This window comes from Orcinus orca, chromosome 12 (assembly GCF_937001465.1).
Source record: "Orcinus orca chromosome 12, mOrcOrc1.1, whole genome shotgun sequence".
Lineage (NCBI taxonomy): Eukaryota > Metazoa > Chordata > Mammalia > Artiodactyla > Delphinidae > Orcinus > Orcinus orca.
In genome coordinates, this window is record NC_064570.1 from 9,421,663 (window position 1) to 9,434,091 (window position 12,429).

A 12,429-nucleotide genomic window follows, 5' to 3' on the forward strand; every position below is an offset into this window, starting at 1 on the left:
TAACATAACATCGGGAAGCAAAAACTGCTCTGAAAAATTTAAATAGCAAGGCAAGGGGCTGGTGATTGATGGGGTGGGTGTTTTAGAGACAGTGATTTGAGTTGAGGGAGTGGGGTCCCAAGCCCAGGGACCAAGGAGGAGAGGCTGGTGTCACCAGAACAAGGCCAGGAGGCAGGGGGTTTGGGCAGGGAGCCTATTCGTCCCTGGGTTGCCCTGCAGCCAGTGAGGCAGAACCTCCACGTGGGGGGGAACCAAGCCCCTCTCTGTGGCAGGTACGGATGCCATAGTCACAAACCGGGGTGTGAGACAGCGAATTTCCAACTTCGAGCCCACAGCGATCACCCTAAAAGCACCTGGAGCTCCTCTAGAATCTGCGCGGCGTTAGTCGCGGGGACCTTGGGAACAAGCCTCTGGTCCTGGATCACGTCTCTGCAGAGATGTGACCCCCCCCCAACCCACGAGGTGTCTTTGGCGTCTCCAGCAGCAGCAGTGAGGCTGTGGCCCCTGCCTCTGGCTGAATCGGCTCGCGGTCGCCCCATCTGACCACGGGGAGGGCCACTGCCACCCTAGTGTCACGGTCACACCATAAACATTACAGATCCGTGTGTTTGCTCAGAAGAATCTGTGGCATATGGCACTAAAACGCTGTCTTCTTGCAAAACCCAGGTTATCAGGAATTTCCCCAACAGATGGAAGAAATGGGTCTTGAAGGCACTTTTCCTGATCTATGCATAGATGCTCCACCTGGCTGGGGGCACAGGACACACCCAGCTGCTTCACTGTGCTCCAGTGGGGCCTTGGAGTGAGGGCACGGGGCTCTCTCTGTGTCTCTGCTTTTGAGGACCTTCTGCGATTTCCGCTAGCTGCTCTTATGCTGACCGGCAGAGACCAGCTGTCTCCTTAGAGCTGACCCAGGGAGCAAGGTCCCGGTCCCCTCTGCCCTCAGATTCCCCCCAAAGCCATGGACAGGGGCAGCTTCCTACGCTGAGGCCCCACCAAGGTTTGCTCTCCACTGCTCAAAAATCTCCTTCCTTCAGTCCAGACAGAATTCTAAACGCTTTTCCTTGTGGTGGAAAAAACTGGCCAGTTGGTATCCTCCTAAACCTTTGTTTATACCTGGACTCAGTGGGTCTTTTTCTTCAAGTTATTGTCTCTGCCTGGCCTTGCGGAAGTCTGTGTAGAAGCTCCAGGATAAGAATTGACTTCTGGGCACTTCCCGGGTGGTCCAGTGGTTAAGACTCCGCGCTTCCACGGCAGGGGACGCGGGGTTGATCACTGGTCGGGGAACTAAGATCCCACATGCTGCGCACAAGGCGTGGCCAAGAAAAAGAAAACAAAAGAATTGACTTCTGTCCTCTGGGCTGTGCCAGGATCCCCTGGAGGGACCATGGACACAATGAGTGGAGGGCGTTGGCACGACAAAGAATTGAGAAGAAAACACTTTGTTTTGCACCCTGTAGATCATCTTTGATCTTGCTGTGAATTCTTCCAGGGATGAGTGGGGCACAAAGACATGACTGGTAAATGTAAGTCCTGCTCGCCCAGCACTTGCTGACACCCGATTCATGATGACACAATCTCAGCACACTGGCCAACACCTGGGTGGGAGCTCCCACCCAGGTGGGTGGTGGGTTTAAGTGGCTTTGGAGTCCATCCCCTTTGCTCTCCTCTCTCCCGTGGACTCCTCATCGCTCTGATTCCTGGCATCCCTCACCCCTTCCCCAGAAACAGACCAACCAGCCAGACTTCAGCGTAGCGGTTCTCAAAGTGTGGTCCAGAGCCAGGGCAATCACATCACCTGGAAACTTACTAGAAATGCACATCCTCAGGCTGCACGCCAGACCCAGAGTCAGAAACTCTGCAGGTGGGCCCAGCAGTCTGTGTTCTATCCAGCTCTCCAGGGGATTCTGGTGCCCCCCGGAAATTTGAGAGGTGCTGCTGTCAAGGACTGTGGCAGCATCTCCGGCTCGGCTTGCTGCCATCAGAGTCGGGCAGAGGGGAGACAGGAAGTGGTTATACAGAACCAGACGGACGGAGGTCGCTCCCTCTCCATCACAGGGAGTTCTGAAAGCGCCCCGTGCACTCCCGCCTCACCTGCCTTTACCCTCTGTGTGTCCCCCGTTCCTTGTCATTGGCGCGTGACCTTCACAACAGAAGTTTTCAGTTCCCGAAGGAGACCCTTGGAATTAGAAGTGGTTCCCTACGCGAGCGGACTGTACAGGTGACACACAGGTCTTCCCCTTGTGCATCCTGCAAGGTTCCGAGGCGTCATCCACTGAGTGTGGCCCGGCCATCAGTTTACAGCCAAGCAAGCTGCCACGTTTCGGAGCAACAAGAGGAAGACAGGTGTGGTTTGCAAAAAGTGGCCTCAAGGGAACCGACGTGCGGCCCCGGACTCACGGCTGTGGGCCCAGCTCCCCCTGCCCAAGCTCGGGATCTGCCTGGACGCAGCCCCTCTGCTCTTTCCTCTCAGCTGACATCTTAAAACGCTAAGGCCTGCAACACCTCTTTACAATGTCAACAATTTATTTTTTTAAAGAGGATTTTATCATTTTCCCTAGAAAACTGGGAGGAAAAACCCCAAACAACTGCCTTTATTCCCCCGACTCTTTTATATTTCTAAATATGTTAAACTTGACAGTTGTTAAGAACAAACCAAGGTACATGCAATGTTTTCATGTGTTTTTTTTTTTTTTTTGCGGTACGCGAGCCTCTCACTGTTGTGGCCTCCCCCATTGCGGAGCACAGGCTCCGGACGCGCAGGCTCAGCGGCCATGGCTCACGGGCCCAGGCGCTCCGCAGCACGTGGGATCTTCCCGGACCGGGGCACGAACCCGTGTCCCCTGCATCGGCAGGCGGACTCTCAACCACTGTGCCGCCAGGGAAGCCCTTCATGTGTGTTTTTTTTAAGCTAACAAATTAGTCTAGGTGTATAAAGGTTTTTAGGGTCAGCATTATGTTTATTTACATTTGCTCTGGGTTTATTTTTTTAATGTTTTTCTTCTCAAAACTCCCAAATTTCTAAAGTCTTACACCTCCAAAAAGTTTATCCTGCCAGGCCCTCATTTTCCTACTAAAACCTATTTTCCCTCTGCATCTTACTCTCTGCCAGTTAATATAATTTAATAAAACGTTTGCTAAAATATTTGTGACTCCTGTCATGGTCAGATAACATATTTGCTCCACGAGAGAGGACATCAGTGTCTGCAACACGGAATTTTAGGTGCCATGGCCTGTGTGCGGGGAGATGTGGTAGGTTTGTGGAGTCATTATGGGGCCCATGGTGAGAAAATATCTATATCAATGTACAGGTCCAGTACATCGCTTGTTCTTGTTACAGGCAAAGCAATTTGACACTTCCAGGTCTAACCTTTCTAGTCTCATCCATTCCACCTAAAAAAAATGTGAGTCTGGATCTGTTACTGGACCAGGTTCGTTTTGCCCCACGCACAGCAGGCCCAACTGCTGAGATGCCGAGGTTTGCAGCAGAGAGACTTTATTCAAAAGGCAGCCAAGTGCAGAGACAGGGAACATATCTCAGATTCACGTCTCTGAACGCAAAGGGGATTGGGATATTTATGGGATGAAGAACAAAGCAGCAGGGCGATCTGAGGTGTGTGGGGTGCGGGGAGCATGGGGAGTGTAGGAAAAGGTGATTAGAAAAAGGTGCAATAATTGTTATTCTGCGCAGGTGTAACTAAGCTACGGTGGGGGGGGCCTCTGACGTCAAAAGGTCACCAAGAGGACACTCGCGCATGCCCGGTTGGAGGGTCAGTGGTCCCAACCAGTCTTAACCAGCTCAGCTTGAACTAGATGCAGCTGACTCCAAGTTCCTGGGAAAGGACTCAGGCAAACATCTTATTGTTTCGGCCACTTGCTGCTTGGAGGACATGCAAATCTTTGGTAGCAACATTTAAAGGGACCTTGATTAGTGCAGGCAGGTTACAGGTGAAATCAATTTACCTGATGCTTACCCACGGTTGCAGAGCCACTAAACTGATTCAGTGACCTGCTCATGGAACCCAACCTGAGGTGGGAAACACTGCCTTAGGTGGTCTTTAAAGTGACTTCCTGCCACCACAGGGCCCTTGAACAAGACTCCCCCGTGTCTGAGCTTGGGGCCAAGTGAGCCGAGAAGCGGGAAATGGCTTTCTCGGGGCTGGCTGGGAGAGCTCTGAGGACTAAGACGCTCATAGCTGCTCAGCTCTCCATGACCACACTGCATGGGAATCTTCTTCCTTTATGCCTTAGAACAAAAATTAAAAACCCAACCCACCTCAACATAATAAAAGCCATATATGACAAACCCACAGCCAACATCATTCTCAATGGTGAAAAAGTGAAAGCATTTCCTCTAAGACCAGGAACAAGACAAGGGTGCCCACTCTCACCACTATTATTCAACATAGTTTTGGAAGTTTTAGCCATGGCAATCAGAGAAGAAGAAGAAATAAAAGGAATCCAAATAGGAAAAGAAGAAGTAGAACTTTCACTGTTTGCAGATGACATGATACCATACACAGAAAATCCTAAAGATGCCACCAGAAAACTACTAGAGCTAATCAATGAATTTGGTAAAGTAGCAGGATACAAAATTAAGGCACAGAAATCTCTTGCATTCCTATACACTAACAACAAAAAATCAGAAAGAGGAACTAGGGAAACACTCCCATTTACTACTGCAACAAAAAGAATAAAATACCTAGGAATAAACCTACTTAAGGAGCCAAAAGACCTGTATGCAGAAAACTATAAGACACTGATGAAAGAAATCAAAGACGAAGGGCTTCCCTGGTGGCACAGTGGTTGAGAGATTGCCTGCCGATGCAGGGGACACGGGTTTGTGCCCCGGTCCGGGAAGATCCCACATGCCGCGGAGCGGCTGGGCCCGTGAGCCATGGCCGCTGAGCCTGCGCGTCCGCAACGGGAGAGGCCACAACAGTGAGAGGCGTAACACACACACACACACACACACACAAAAAAGAAATCAAAGACGATACAAACAGATGGAGAGACATACCATGTTCTTGGATTGGAAGAATCAACATTGTGAAAATGACTATACTACCCAAAGCAATCTACAGATTCAGTGCAATCCCTCTCAAATTACCAATGGCATTTTTCACAGAATTAGAACAAAAAATTTTACAATTTGTATGGAAACGTGAAAGATGCCGAATAGCCAAAGCAATCTTGAGAAAGAAGAACGAAGCTGGAGGAATCAGGCTCTCTGACTTCAGACTACACTACAAAGCTACAGTAATCAAGATAGTATGGTAGGGACTTCCCTGGTGGTGCAATGGTTAAGAATCCACCTGCCTATAAGCAGCTCATGCAGCTCAATAACAAAAAAAAAAACAACCCAATCCAAAAATGGGCAGAAGACCTAAACAGACATTTCTCCAAAGAAGATATACAGACTGCCAACAAACACATGAAAGAATGCTCAACTTCATTAATCATTAGAGAAATGCAAATCAAAACTACAATGAGATATCATCCCACACCAGTCAGAATGGCCATCATCAAAAAATCTAGAAACAATAAATGCTGGAGAGGGTGTGGAGAAAAGGGAACCCTCTTGCACTGTTGGTGGGAATGTAAATTGATACAGCCACTGTGGAGAACAGTATGGAGGTTCCTTAAAAAACTACAAATAGAACTACCATATGACCCAGCAATCCCACTACTGGGCATATACCCTGAGAAAACCATAATTCAAAAAAAGTCATGTAACACAATGTTCATTGCAGCTCTATTTACAATAGTCAGGACATGGAAGCAACCTAATATCCATCAACAGATGAATGGATAAAGAAGATGTGGCACATATATACAGTGGAATATTACTCAGCCATAGAAAGGAACAAAATTGAGTTATTTGTAATGAGGTGGATGGACCTAGAGTCTGACACACAGAGTGAAGTAAGTCAGAAAGAGAAAAACGAACACTGTATGCTAACACATATATATGGAATCTAAAAACATGGTACTGATGAACCTAGTGGCAGGGCAGAAATAAAGACACAGATGTAGAGAATGGACTTGAGGACACAAGAGGGGAAGGGGAAGCTTGGATGAGGTGAGAGTAGCATTGACACATATACACTAGCAAATGGAAAATAGATAGCTAGTGGGAAGCAGCCGCATAGCACAGGGAGATCAGCTTGGTGCTTTGTGACCACCTAGAGGGGTGGGATAGGGAGGGTGGGAGGGAGACACAAGAGGGAGGGGATATGGGGATATATGTAGCTGATTCACTTTGTTGTGCAGCAGAAACTAACACATAAAGCAATTATACTCCAATAAAGATAAAAAAAAAAACAACCCAAGATATTCACGTGAGATCTTCACTGCTCATCACCACTACGTGTGTGTCAGTGACGTCCCAGGTCTGTGAATTGAGAAAAATTATCAACACTTGATTCTCTCCAAGTGTGCACCTGAGTCTTACTAAGAAAGTTTTCCACTTGGGATGACTTGAGGGCCTCATCCTTGGTTTGTGGCTAACCTGGTCCCCTCAAATGCATTTTCTTCCTTTCTCACCACGCAAATCATCTCCGAATGGAGTCTATTGTCAAACACCTTCTGAAGCTTCTCGTGGATTACCTGTATACTCAATGACTTTTCTTTAAAACACTGAGAACTGACGCGAGCCTCGCAATGGCTTGGGAAGATTAATTTGCCTGGGTCTTACGGGATGGACAAGCAAAGGAAAAGATTTAAGAGTAGGAGCCCTCTTGGCAGCCATCATAACATTCTGGGGGTAGTCAGCGAAGGTAGAAATGCAGCGGGAAAGAAAACAGATTTGATGGATATTGTAAAGGAAGAGCCGACGGGACTTGATACCTGATTGCATACGGAGAGCACGGAAGAGTCAAAGGCCACTCCGGCGTTTTCAGCCGTGGACCCTACTAGGAAAGGAGCAACTAAACTAAGGACTGGTTCGGGGCAAAGACGTTGAATTCAGTTTTAGGCATTCTGGGTTTGGGGTGATGAGGAGACACTAAGTGGGCACTGAGCCAACAACAGCATGGCAACGCAGAAGCAGCTCATTCACAGATCTGAAAACTAGGCTCAGAGGCTCTACCCCTTGCCCAAGGTTACAGAGCTAGTTGTAGACACGCTGGAGCCAGAATCACGTCTGAAGCTCTCTCTCCTACCAGGCAGCTGGTTCACATGCGGGGCCAGTGCTCCGGGGCAGGCGAGATGGAGATGGGGAGTTTGGAATCCACAGCAGAGGCGAGAGCAGAGGCGAGAGCAAAAGGCATGGCGGCGGGGAAGTCCCTGCAGGGGAATGACGGGAGAAGGGCAAAGGGCAGAGGGCGGGGACCAAGCCTGCCACGTGTCCTCGTTTAGGGGGCATGAGAAGAAAGCAGAGAGCAAGGAGATGCCAACTGGAATAAAGACAGTCCTGTCACCGAGCCAAAGGGCGGGAGCCCCGTGGAGAAGCACAGAGGGCTTGCGTGAGAAGGAGCCTTGAGATCCTCCCACCGTGTGCTTGCCTTCCCCATGCGGTTCACCCCACTGATGCCGCGCTGAGGTTCAGGGGCCTCGGAGATGTTAGAGAACGCAGACCGAGGCCACTGGGTTTGTCCACTGGAGACCACATCTCAGAAGTGTGCCATGCAGGGAAGCTGCGGATGAGGGCCAAGGAAGAGGTTCTTGGGTGTTTTTTTGGTTTTTGTTTGTTTGTTTTAAAATAAGAGATGATTTGGTGGCGTAGAAAAAGCAACTAATAGAAAGAAATTGAAGATGCAAGAGAGAAGGGGCTGGATCCTAGAGGTCATGGAAGAGAGGGGTCAAGCCTACTTCATCAAGCAGGAACTCTCTCTAAAGGGAGAGCAAAGTGGATGAAGACAGACCTCTTTTTGGTGGAGAAGCATTGAGAGAGCTCAAGCTGGAGGGGGAAGCAAGGTTATCTATTGTGATTATGTAGCAAATACTCATTTCCTCTTCTTCCTTACTAACAGAACCCCAATATTATTTGGGGCAGCAATGTGCCCAGCTGAAAAACCACGTTTCCCAGCCTCTTTTGCAGCTGGGGGTAGTCATGTGACTCAACTTTGGCCATGGGGAAATCAGAGTGGGTTTCTAGTAAAGTTCATTAAAGGGAGCTATCTGAAGTCTCATGTGCCCATTTTGTTCTGCTCCTTCTCTTCTTCTTTCCTTCCTGGAATATGGCTTTGATGGCTGGAGCTGCAGCAGAAATTCTGTGACCACGAGGTGACCTTGAGGCTGAAAGCCAGTGCTAAGAATGGCAAGACAGAAAGAGAAATAAGTCAGGACACTGATGATCTTGTGGAGCCATTACTCTGACCCTGCACTGCCTACCTCTGGACTTATTTTGCATGACAGGAAAGACATCCTTTTGTCTAAGCCACTGTTATTTGGGGGGTTTTGTTCCTAAGAGCCAAACACGATTCCTATATGGTGAGTTTGAAAGTTGGTGTATGTGTGTGTGTTAGAAGGTGGAACATTGAACAAGTGGATTAGGGGGTTTGAAGTTTGCATCGTTCTAAAGTGATTAGTAAATGAGAATCACAGCAGTAGGAAACCAATCTGGATATCCATGATCAGAAAACCCCATTACATGTATTATCCAGATGGGTGTCTACACAGTGCAAATTCATTAGTGCAAGTCAATCCTCCTCTCCCATACACCTTGTTGAATTGCCCAGTGTTTATCCTATGAAGACTGAGGTTTACATTTGATGCCATTAGCAGTTTTTATTGAAGGAGGAAATACTTTCTTAATTCATTTCAGGTTAAGATCAATTCTGCAAACATTGATTAAAACATGAAAGGCATTTAAATAGGCATAATTATCTCTGAAAACATGCAATGTTATGTGTTATGTTGTGTTCAACATTGTTTAGATTTAGGGCTTTGAATCCACTAGAGTTTAAAATGCTTTTTTTTTTTTTCTTCCATGCCAAAATGTTTGACTACTGTGAAATACTAACCCAGAATGCCCTGGGCAAATGATTAGCAAGGCTTCAACTTTTTTTTTTTTTTTTTAAACTGCAGCCTAAAACCATCTCCATTTATGTAGAACCCAGAAAACATGTCTCTTTAGATATGCCATACAGCCTCTTGATTTAACAATCCATCTTAAAATATCAAGGGCAATTAGAGCTTTTCACTCATATCTTCATAAGCAATACCAAGTACCTTTTAAAAAGTCAACAATTGATGGAAGAAAAGTCTTTGCCTTAGCACAAGATGCTCACTTTCCAATCCATTCTGTATGTAACTCCTGGGGTTTACGAGATTGAAAAAATAAAATAATTCCAGTTGAGGCCATTTATCTAGTTGTGCGGCAGCTGCAAATTCGGTTGCTCCAGAAACCATCCAGTCTCCAACCTCCCAGTTATTTTTAATCGCTGGATTAATGTACTAACCACTTGTATTTGAAAATCCATCTTGGCTGTATTATCAGGACCACGTACAATGGGCAAGTAGACAGGATTTACCGATTTACGAAACTGTTAGTATCTTTGACATTTTTTGCAAGAAAACAATGCTTCAGCTTATTTGATATTCCAATGATAACTTATTCTTATAAGACTGAGAGAGACACACATTTCAAGAGAACAAATGAGAGGCAGTTTTTTTTTTTAACGAGGTAACATGGAAAACAACACACAACGCCATACACATGCCTCCGGGGCAGGTGCAGGGGGACCAGCAGAATTAAGAATTCGTTTGAAAGGCTCTCTCATTTGGACACGAACATGCAAGACTCACAGGAACTTAATAAAAAATGTAAACATCGATTTGATTTAGGCTTAGCTTCAAAACACTTGTAAGGCATTCATTAGAAAACTATATTTGACATTTATTCCCTTTACTCTCTTCTCTTACCTGATCAAGAACTAAACGGGCTAACCAGTGTAGAGAAATAAAAGGCAACTAACTTTAGTATATTCCTTATACTATTCGCTCAAACCCCTGACGCCTTTCAGCTAACTCAAAAACCATAAGGCAAGGCGGAGAAGCACGGGGTTGCTGGTGAAGAGTATGGTTTGTGGGCTGAGCTCTGGAAGGGAGCAGTTAAGTTACAGAGAAGTGTTTGTTGGGTGGGGCTCTGGGAGGCTCTGAGACCCACAGGGGAGCCCGTCACCACCTCTGCACCCACCAAAGGGCTGCACCAGGGACCCCACACAGCTCGGGTTCCAGTATTTCCCTGCAGATACCACCACAAGCCCCAGCGCCAAGGACACCACTGCCAATTTTGGCAAACCCATTTCTCTTGCTGTTGAATCAGAAGACCCAGGCCCAGGGCATGAAGCGCTAAGTGCTTTCAAAGCCACAGAAAGGGCCTGACCCTTTCAGCGCTCAGTAGGAACATGGCTCATAATATGGGCTTTGCTTCTCGTTTTGAACCCTGGTCAACAACCTAAACACAACAGGGGAAGATCACAGTGCACTTAGAGGGGTCAGGCAGTGCTCCGAAAAGATCCGGGACCAGAACAGGTATTGGGCGTTTTGTTGGCACAGTGTGAAAATGTCCCATCGTTCTCACGGGCTGAAATAATTAAATCTGAAAGCTGGAATGAGCATTTTTCGAGTGAGCACAGCACAAATGCTGGGCCGAGTGTCCCGAAGCACAGAGTGACATGTCATCACGCCCTTTCAGATGCAGGCTCCCGGCTGCCCTGATGCTCCATCCCACAGCCTTTCTAGGGACCAGGGCATTCAGGCTAAATTCAGCCTTCAAGGGCCTGGGAAGCCTGAAGTGCCCGAGCACTCCCAGGAGGTTGGAAGCAGATGAATTTTTAAACAACACAATGGGTGTGTTTGATAACGGTCCAAGCTTTAATAGCATGGTAAAATACCCTGTTTTTTCTTATAGCTAGCATGCAATCAATCCGTAACACACCGACAGGGTTTAGGAAGGTCAAGGTTTATTCAGCCACAACTAGATGGAACCACTCAATATTAAATATATTTATATATAAGCAGTTAATGGGAAATGCAGACCCATCACTGGGCAAGTCAGTCTCCTAAGATCAACACTCCATCCATTGGGAAGAAGGAAGATCCTGGGAGCACGACTGTTCAACCTGTAGACTCTCTATTCTTTTTCAAGCCACAGAGCAAAGGGCTATGGGTATCCCTCTGGTTTGGGGTTTTAAGAGGTTAATTGTCTTAGCAAATTGGCTCATTCAAATTAATCTTCCTCTGGGACCCTGAATAGCTTTGATTGGTGTCACCAATATCCCTAATCCCCTCTTTGATAAATGACATCAAGTGTGTACAGGGGATGGAGTTGAAGATGGGATGGAGGATTGACAATAAATATTAAGAAAACATTCATTATGTAAAGACAAATGAGTGAGGAGCCTTGCTTCTTGGATTTTTTTCACAATGAGGTGGGAAAAGGGCTGGTCATGGGAGGTTGCAGTCATTGAATTAGAGAGTGTTAGAGATGGAAAGGCCACTGTCTTTGTCCTCCAGGTGAAGAAGCCGGGAATGGATGTGGCCGCATAGGTAGCAGTGAGAACTGAGCCACCTTTCTCTTCTCACCAGGCCCATTTCTCTCCTTGGGTCCCTGGGGAGCAGATGCAAGGAGGCAAAGTGCAGAGAGAATTTGGGAAGTTGTGGAAGGCACACTGTGGGGCTGTCACTTTTTGCTCAGAGGCACTGCCTGCAAGGAGAATCCCTACGTGTTGATGACCGTGAGCCTGCATGTGTGTGGTCGTGTAAGGAGCTCTGTCCCCTTTAGTATAAGTTCCAAGTGGGTAAGTACTTAGGAGGTCCAGAAAATCAAAAATGGCTGCACATAACTTACCTTTCCAATTTTCTACTCACATATACAGAATGAATCATAAGGATGATTCAAAGATACCATGATGCAAGACTTCCGCAGTTATTTCCAGCACAAATTATTTTTCTACCTACGAAGAACTGGCCTTATTCCAAATAGACTTGAAATTGTGCTTTTCTATTTCTTTTATATAAAATGGCAACTCTTTCCCACGAGAAACAGCCTTTTTTCTTAAATGCAAATCATCCAGGGCTTCTGGTATCACTGATCAGTATATCCTGCCTTTCATATGGCTGTGAGGAACAGAGCATGATTTCAAACATAAGTCGGTTTGGCTGTTGGGTTTATCATCTGGAAAGAAGGACCGAAGCCAGCTGAGTTCCGGCAGTTGCCTCCAAAGTGACTTACTCCCTAAGTACAGAGCCAGTGAGTTCCCTTCTAGATGATACATGAACATGGATGAAGCGGAAATTTTCTTAATTCCATCCTGGTTAGTGGCTAGGTAAGAATGACAATCTACGTGGTCTCTGCCTAAAATAAGCTGGTTTCTCCTCCTCTTTTCTGATACCTTTACCGGGACCTCAAGTTACCCTTGAGCTTTGGCAACACTCAAACACAACGCAGAGCAGAGCAGACGCTCCAGAGCCCAGCTTCTC